Below are 9503 nucleotides of genomic sequence, written 5' to 3'. Positions count from 1 at the left end.
TCATGTCATAGGGTGGGGGGGCATCGCGACATGTTGTGGTGTGTGTTGAGGGGGGAAGGGGGGGACCGAATTTTGGAGGTGGGGGGCAAGGCGTGTCATGTCATGGGGGGCGCTCGCGACATGGTGTGGTGTGTGTTGAGGGGGGGCACGTTGCGAGATGGTGTGGTGTCATGTCATGGGGCGGGGGGAGGGGGATGTCATGGGGGGTGCGTCGTGTCATGTCATGTCATGGCACCCCACCTCAAAAAACCCCGCTTCATCCACACCACCCCATGACGCCTCTCGAAACCCCACTCGACCCACCCCACCCCATGTCACCCCCCACGACACGGCACCACCCCCCACCCCACCGCACCCCCCACGATGCGGCGCATCCTCCCTCCCCCCACCCCAACTCGAAAAACCCCGCTCCATCCACACCACCCCACCACGCCTCTAAAACCCCGCTCAACCCACCGCACCCCGCGTCACCCCCCCCACAACATGGCGCACCCCCCCACCCCACCGCACCCCCCCATGACGCGCCCCCATACACCACCTCGAAAAAACCCCACTCCCTCCACACCACCCCACCATGCCTTCGAAAACCCCGCTCGACCCACCGGACCTCGCGTCATCGCCCGCACGACACGGCACAACCCCCACACCCCACCGCACCCCCCATGACGCGGCGCATCCCCCCTCCACCCCACCTAGAAAAACGCCGCTCGACCCACCCCACCCCGCATCACCCCCCCACGACACGGTGCACCCCCCACCCCACCGTACCCCCCACGACGCCCCCCCGCACCCCACCTCGAAAAACCCCGCTCCCTCCACACCACCCCACCACGCCTCCAAAAACCCCGCTCGACCCACCCCACCCCGCGACACGGCAAATCGCACCCCACCCCACCCCACCACACCCCCCTCGACGCGGCGCATCCCCCCCACACCCCACCTCGAAAAACCCCGCTCCATCCACGCCACCCCACCACGCCTCCAAAAACCCCGCTCGACCCACCCCACCCCGCGTGACCCCCCCACGACACGGCACACCCCCAACCCCACCGCAGCCCCCCTCGACGCGGTGCATCCCCCCCACCCCACCTTGAAAAACCCCGCTCCATCCACGCCACCCCACCCCGTGTCACTCCCCCATGACACGGCGCACCCCCCACCCCACCGCACCCCCCCACGACGCCCCCTGTACCCCACCTCAAAAAAACCCTGCTCCATCAACGCCACCCCAACACGCCTCCAAAAACCCCGCTCGACCCACCCCACCCCGCGTCACCCCCCGCGACACGGCACATCGCCCCCCACCCCACCCCACCGCACCCCCCTCGACGCGGTGCATCCCCCCCGCACTCCACCTCGAAAAACCCGCTCCATCCACACCACCCCACCATGCCTCCAAAAACCCCGCTCGACCCACCGCACCTCGCGTGAGCCCCCCCACGACACGGCACACCACCACACCCCACCGCACCCACCCACGATGCGGCGCATACCCCCCCGCACCCCACCTCAAGAAACCCTGGTCGACCCACCCCACCCCGCGTCACCCCCCCATGACACGGCACACCCTCCCACCCCACCGCATCCTCCCCCAACGCCCCCCTGCATCCCACCTCGAAAAACCCTGCTCCCTCCACACCACCCCACCACACCTCCGAAAACCTTGCTCGACCCACCCGACCTCGCGTCAACACCCCCACGACACAGCACACCCCCCACACCCCACCGCACCCCGCACAACGCAGCGCATCCCCCACCTGCACCCCACCTCGAAAAACCCCGCTCCACCCACCCCACCTCATGTCACCCCCCACGACACGGCACACCCACCCACCCCACCGCACCCCCCCACAACGCCCCCGCACACCCCACCTCAAAAAACTCACCTCCCTCCACACCACCCCACCACGCCTTTGAAAACCCCGCTCGACCCACCCCACCCCGCGTCACCCCCCGACGACACGGCACACCCCCCGCACCCCACTGCACCCCTATGACGCCCCCCCGCACCCCACCTGAAAAAACCCCACTCCCTCCACACCTCTAAAAACCCCGCTCGACCCACCCCACCTCACGTCAGCCCCCCATGACACGGCACACCCCCCGCACCCCACCGCACCCCCCCACGACGCGACGCATTCCCCCCCCGGCAGCCCACCTCGAGAAACCCCACTCGACCCACCCCACCCCGCGTCACCCACCCCATGACACGGCACACCCCCCCACGCCACTACACCCCCCCACAACGCCCCCCCGCATCCCACCTCGAAAAACCCTGCTCCCTCCACACCACCCCACCAGGCCTCCGAAAACCCCGCTCAACCCACCCCACCCCGCGTCACCCCCCACCCCACCGCACCCCCCACGACGCCCCCCTGCACCCCACCTCGAAAAAACCGCTCCATCCACACCACCCCACCACGCCTCAAAAAACCCCGCCCCACCCACCAAACCTCGCGTCACGCCCCCGACACGGCACAGCCCCCCCCACCCCACCGCACACCCCCTCGACACAGCGCATCTCCCCCGCACCCCACCTCGAAAATCCGTGCTCCATCCACACGACCCCACCACGCCTCCAAAAATCCCGCTCGACCCACCCCACCCCGCGTGACCCCCCCACGACACGGCACACCCCCAACCCCACTGCAGCCTCCCTCCACGCGGTGCATCCCCCCCACCCCACCTCGAAAAACCCCGCTCCATCCACGCCACCCCACCACACCTTCGAAAACCCCGCTCGACCCACCCCACCCCGCGTCACCCCCCCACGACACGGCGCACCCCCCCACCCCACCCCACCCCCCCACGATGCCCCCCGCACCCCACCTCGAAAAAACCCCACTCCATCCACGCCACCCCACCACGCCTCCAAAAACCCCGCTCGACCCACCCCACCCCGCGTCACCCCCCGCGACACAGCACATCGCCCCCCACCCCACCTTACCGCACCCCCCTCGACGCGGTGCATCCCCCCTGCACCCCACCTCGAAAAACCCGCTCCATCCACACCACCCCACCACGCCTCCAAAAACCCCGCTCGACACACCGCACCTCGCGTCAGCCCCCCCACGACACGACACACCCCCCACACCCCACCGCACCCACCCACGATGCGGTGCATACCCCCCCGCACCCCACCTCAAAAAACCCTCCTCGACCCACCCCACCCCGCGTCACCCCCCCATGACACGGCACACCCCCCCACCCCACCGCACCCCCCCCAACGCCCCCCCACATCCCACCTCGAAAAACCCCGCTCCCTCCACACCACCCCACCACGCCTCCGAAAACCTTGCTCGACCCACCCGACCTCGCGTCAGCGCCCCCACAACATAGCACACGCCCCACACCCCACCGCACCCCCCACGACGCGGCGCATCCCCCACCTCCACCCCACCTCGAAAAACCCCGCTCCACCCACCCCACCCCGTGTCACCCCCCACGACACGACACACCCACCCACCCCACCGCACCCCCCCACAACACCCCCCCACACCCCATCTCAAAAAACTCCCCTCCCTCCACACCACCCCACCACGCCTTCGAAAACCCCGCTCGACCCACCCCACCCCGCGTCACCCCCCGACGACACGGCACACCCCCCGCACCCCACTGCACCCCCACGACGCCACCCCGCACCCCACCTGAAAAAACCCCACTCCCTCCACACCTCTGAAAACCCCGCTCGACCCACCCCACCTCACGTCAGCCCCGCATGACACGGCACACCTCCCGCACCCCACCACACCCCCCCACGACGCGATGCATTCCCCCCCCCGGCAGCCCACCTCGAGAAACCCCGCTCGACCCACCCCACCCCGCGTCACCCCCCCATGACACGGCACACCCCCCCACGCCACTGCACCCCCACACAACGCCCCCCCACCTCCAACCTCGAAAAACCCCGCTCCCTCCACACCACCCCACCAGGCCTCCGAAAACCCTGCTCGACCCACCCCACCCCGCTTCACCCCCCACCCCACAGCACCCCAAGGACGCCCCCCCGCACCCCACCTCGAAAAACCCGCTCCATCCACACCACCCCACCGCGCCTCAAAAAACCCCACTCCACCCACCACACCCCGTGTCACGCCCCCGACACGGCACAGCCCCCCCCACCCCACCTCACGCCCCCTCGACATAGTGTATCCCCCCCGCACCCCACCTCGAAAATCCGCGCTCCATCCACACGACCCCACCACGCCTCCAAAAACCCCGCTCGACCCACCCCACCCCGCGTCAACCCCCTCCCCCCCACGACAGGGCACACCCCCCCCACGCCACCGCACCCCCCCTCCAAAAACCCCGCTCGACCCACCCCACCCCGCACACCCCACCTTGAAAAACCCCACCTCGAAAAACCCGGCTCGACCCATGGCATGTCACCTCACCCCCCCACGACATGGCACACCCTCCCTCCTCAGAAATCCCGCTCCGCAATGACATGACACACACACCCCACTGCACACAACCCCCTCGCGTGACATGGAACCACCCACCCCCCGACGGACCTCCTCAAAAAACCCCCCCACGACATGGCACCACCCAACCCCCCCTGTGACATGGCACACCCTCCCTCCTCAGAAATCCCCGCTCCAACAACCCGCCCGCGCAACATGGCATGCCTCCCTCCTCGGAAAACCCCGCTCCACCGAACCCCCCCACAACATGGCAGACCCTCCGCTCCCAAAAAACCTTGCATCGTGAGGAGGGGGTATCACGTGAAAGCGAGGCAGAGGGAGGGACCAGGCACGACGTACGTGAAGACAATCGCGACGAGGAGAGGAGGTGCCGCGTCATGGCAAGGCGAGGGGGTTTCCTACCACGATGTCAGCGTTGGAGAGTCAAGACGTGATCCGAGGGGATTTCCATGCCACTTTCTCGAAACAAGCATGCAAAAGCGTGCAGCACCAGGACTTCCCGGGAGGTCACCCATCCCAGTACTGTACTGGCCCAAGCGCGCTTAATTGTGGAGTTCTGATGGGATCCGGTGTATTAGCGCTTGTATGACCACACCACAAACACAATGGAATTCCAAAGAGCTCTTGTATACTCGGAAAGTGGCACGAGAGAGCTCAAGGGATGCACAGAAGATTGAATGCCGCCGTCGCGTGCATTTCTAACATGAAGGGCAAGCATCCACTTGAAGAGCACCCCGTGCACACATAGGTGACGACGTAGAAAAGATCAATACGCAGAATACGTGCCATGGAGGACACGTGCCCACAGCATGCCACAAGGCGATGGGGGAGAGGGGGGCATGCCACTCATACCACGAGGACCCGTGTCCACGCAAGCACTAAACCCTGCGCACATGAGATTCGAGTCATAGGATCCGTGCCATGGACGAACTTGGAATGCGATTGGGTACCCTTGATGACAGTGTGGGCGAGCATCCATGCGAAGAGAACCTCGCGCACATAAAGGCAACGAGGTAGAAAAGATCAGGTCATAGAATCCACGTCGCGGAGGGCGCATGTCCACGTGAAGAAGAGAACCCCACGCACGTGGAGGCGACGCACAGAAGATCCGAGTCATAGAATCCATGCCATGGTGGGCGAACTTGAAATGCAATGGATGCCGATGAGGCGAGATGAGCAACGAAAACCGCACTCACGCAAGCGAGCCAAGGCAGGGAATGCGAAGAGAAGGCAATCGAACCACCCGCACGAGCTAGGCTAGATCAAGTGCACGATGTGCGCGAGGAGTTGGGGGCGCACATGAGGGCCAAGGCCAAGAAAACCCCGTCGAACCGAGCGGAAGGGGGACAAATCGGTGCGGCGGCGGGCTGAATCTCAGTGGATCGTAGTAGGAAGGCTACTCTGCCACTTACAATACCCGGCCACATATTTAAGTCATCTGCAAAGGATTCATCTCCTCGATCATTTGTAATTTCCATTCAGAGTCTTAGAGGCGACCACTTCCGGCACGTCGAGGGAGACTCTCGACACATGCTGTCGGGGACGCACGAGCGCCCCTACTATCAGTCAGGTAACAACCGGGGAGGTAGAGAGCGCCGCGTCTAGCATGGATTCTGACTTAGAGGCGTTCAGTCATAATCCTACACATGGTAGCTTCGCGCCACTGGCTTTTCAACCAAGCGCAATGACCAATTATGTGAATCAATGGTTCCTCTCATACTAAGTTGAATTACTATTGCGGCACCGCTCATTAGTAGGATAAAACTAACCTATCTCACGACGGTCTAAACCCAACTCACGTCCCCTATTGGTGGGTGAACAATCCAACACTTGGCGAATTCTGCTTCGCAATGATAGGAAGAGCCGACATCGAAGGATCAAAAAGCAACGTCGCTATGAATGCTTGGCTGCCACAAGCCAGTTATCCCTGTGGTAACTTTTCTGACACCTCTAGCTTCAAATTCCGAAACACTAAAGGATCGATAGGCCATGCTTTCACAGTTTGTATTCGTATTGAAAATCAAAATCAAATGAGCTTTTACCCTTTTGTTCCACACGATATTTTTGTTCTCGTTGAGCTCATCTTAGGACACCTACGTTATCTTTTAACAGATGTGCCGCCCCAGCCAAACTCCCCACCTGACAATGTCTTCCGCCTGGATCGGCACGCGAGTGCATCACTAATTAGATGACGAAGATTTGGCTACCTTAAGAGAGTCATAGTTACTCCCGCCGTTTACCCGCGCTTGGTTGAATTTCTTCACTTTGACATTCAGAGCACTGGGCAAAAATCACATTGCGTCAACATCCACAGGGACCATTGCAATGCTTTGTTTTAATTAAACAGTCAGATTCCCCTTGTCTGTACCAGTTCTGAGACGGTTGTTCACCGCCTAGGGAGGGCCGCCCCGCGAGGGACGATGTTCTGCCCCTGTCACCCGATCAGCACGCGGAGGTCCGCCCTCGCCGCTGGGGCAGCTCGGGCAGACCCTCAACAGCCTCCGAGGTCAAGAAGCAGACCCCTAGACCCAGCCCTTAGAGCCAATCCTTTTCCCGAAGTTACAGATCCGTTTTGCCGACTTCCCTTACCTACATTGTTCTATCGACCAGAGGCTGTTCACCTTGGAGACCTGATGTGGTTATGAGTACGACTGAGCGTGATTGGCATTCACTCCTCTAGATTTTCACGGGCCGCCGGGGGCGCATCGGACACCGCGAGACGTGCCGTGCTTTACCAGCCGTTGGACCCTATCTCTGGGTGATCCGATTTCAAGGTGGGCGGGCTGTTAAAAAGAAAAGAGAACTCTTCCCGGGGCCCGTGCCGACGTCTCCGGATTCGGTCACGTTGTCGTCCACCGCCACGTCCCGGTTCGAGAATATTAACCCGATTCCCTTTCAATGAGTGGCGCGCATTGCACCCTTGACACAGGACTGCCCCATCTCTTAGGATCGACTAACCCATGTCCAATTGTTGTTCACATGGAACCTTTCTCCACTTGGGTCTTCAAAGTTCTCATTCGAATATTTGCTACTACCACCAAGATCTGCACTGGGGGCCGTTTCACTCAAGCTTGCGCGCGGAGCTGCGCCACGACCCCCACGCCCTCCTACTCATCGGGGCCTCGCACTCGCCCCGATGGCCGGGTGTAGGTCGCGCGCTTCAGTGCCATCCATTTTCGGGGCTAGTTGATTCCGCATGTGAGTTGTTACACACTCCTTAGCGGATTTCGACTTCCATGACCATCGTCCTGCTGTCTTAATCAATCAACACCCTTTGTGGGATCTAGGTTAGTACACACTTTGGCACCGTAACCCGGCTTTCGGTTCATCCCGCATCGCCAGTTCTGCTTACCAAAAATGGCCCACTTGGAGCTCGCATTCTGCGCCGGGGTTCAACAAAGCAACCCCGGCCGCTTACCTATTTAAAGTTTGAGAATAGGTCGAGGGTGTTTCACCCCCAATGCCTCTAATCATTTGCTTTACCTGATAAAACTGCGAGGAGCTCCAGCTCTCCTGAGGAAAACTTCCGAGGGAACCAGTTACTAGATGGTTTAATTAGTCTTTCGCCCCTATACCCAAGTCTGACGAACGATTTGCACGTTAGTATCGCTACGAGCCTCCACCAGAGTTTCCTCTGGCTTCGCCCTGCTCAGGCATAATTCATCATCTTTCGGGTCCCAGCAGGTACGCTCCCACTCAAACCTTTCACAGAAGATCATGGTCGGTCGATGGTGCACCGTGTGAAGGGGATCCCACCTGTCAGGTTCCTTGCACCTCCATGGGTTTGCCACCCACTGGCTCGCATACATGTTAGACTCCTTGGTCCGTGTTTCAAGACAGGTCGGATGGAAAGCCCAGAGTGCCAGCGTCCCAAGCGTGCAGGTGCAGAGCCCGCCACAAGTGGCGCACGCTTCGTTCCTTGGCCGACGCGACGGCATCGGCGAGCCATCTAAATCCCGCTCTTGTCCTGCCGCACCGGCCCACACTGACCAGCACCCCGCGTCGAGCGGCGGACCAATTCCCACCGTTCCGCATCCGATCGGGGTGCACCCGCGGCCTCCATTCGCTTTCCTCGCAGCAATTTCAAGCACTTTTTAACTCTCTTTTCAAAGTCCTTTTCATCTTTCCCTCGCGGTACTTGTTCGCTATCGGTCTCTTGCCCATATTTAGCCTTGGATGGAATTTACCACCCACTTAGGGCTGCATTCCCAAACAGCCGGACTCGTGGACGGCGCCTCGTGGAGTGACAGGGTCCGAGCTCGACGGGGCTCTCACCCTCTCTAACGCCCCTTTCCAGGGGGACTTGGGCTCGGTCCGCCGCCGTAGAGGACGCCTCTCCAGACTACAATTCGCACGGCAAAGCCATGTGATTTCCAAGATGGGCTCTTTCCGGTTCGCTCGCAGCTACTAGGGAAATCCTGGTTAGTTTCTTTTCCTCCGCTTAGTGATATGCTTAAACTCAGTGGGTAGCCTTGCCTGATTTGAGGTCCGAGTTGCATTTCGGGTCGCCGAGGGCAAGCCCCGGCTCCGAAGAGCCCGGTCCAACACGTGCACACGTGAAGAGGCACCCGCAAACAGCTGCCACCTCGACAAGGAGACGAACCACCCTTGCGGAGCAACCTCACCGCACGGTGCTGCCGGTACATTTCAGCCAACTGCGGCATCACGTCGGATGCGTGGACGACCAATTCCACCCTCTCCCCCGAAGAAGGGGAGAGGGTGTGGAGGAGTTAGGGACACTCAAGTAGGCATGCCCTTGGACGAGCCGCGGGCGCAAGTTGCGTTCAAAGACTCGATGATTCGCAAAATTCTGCAATTCACACTACGTATCGCATTTCGCTGCGTTCTTCATCGTCATAAGAGCCAAGATATCCGTTGCTGAGAGTAGTTGCGTTTTGTTTTTCAATCCTCTCGAGGGGAGGAATCTCAGACAAGACAAGGTTTATCAAGTTCCTCCTGCCACCCCCGCGTGCGGGGAGGGGCAAAGGGTTTATCAAGGTGACGGCGTGCCCGAACGAGCACGACGAAGGGGGATCGCCCTGAGCAAGGGAGAGAGGTCGAAGGCGTCCCTCCTTCCTC

At 61.7% G+C, this 9503-nt stretch overlaps 1 non-coding gene and 2 pseudogenes across 1 annotated transcript; all 3 read right to left on the bottom strand.

Moving 5' to 3' along the window:
- Positions 1-4902: 4902 nt before the first annotated feature.
- LOC148031848 (5S ribosomal RNA) lies at positions 4903-5021 on the bottom strand (annotated as a pseudogene).
- A 749-nt stretch (positions 5022-5770) lies between these two features.
- Positions 5771-8914, bottom strand: LOC148031847 (25S ribosomal RNA; annotated as a pseudogene).
- A 244-nt stretch (positions 8915-9158) lies between these two features.
- On the bottom strand, positions 9159-9311 carry LOC148031846 (5.8S ribosomal RNA). Its single transcript, XR_015692036.1, has one exon. It is a non-coding gene; the product is annotated as a 5.8S ribosomal RNA (ribosomal RNA).
- Positions 9312-9503: the final 192 nt, after the last annotated feature.

This window comes from Lygodium microphyllum, chromosome 9 (assembly GCF_053477565.2).
Source record: "Lygodium microphyllum isolate KBCC chromosome 9, Lygodium_microphyllum_v1.1.10, whole genome shotgun sequence".
NCBI lineage: Eukaryota > Viridiplantae > Streptophyta > Polypodiopsida > Schizaeales > Lygodiaceae > Lygodium > Lygodium microphyllum.
The sequence above is the reverse complement of the archived record's forward strand: the minus strand, read 5'-3'. Positions and strand labels throughout refer to the sequence as shown.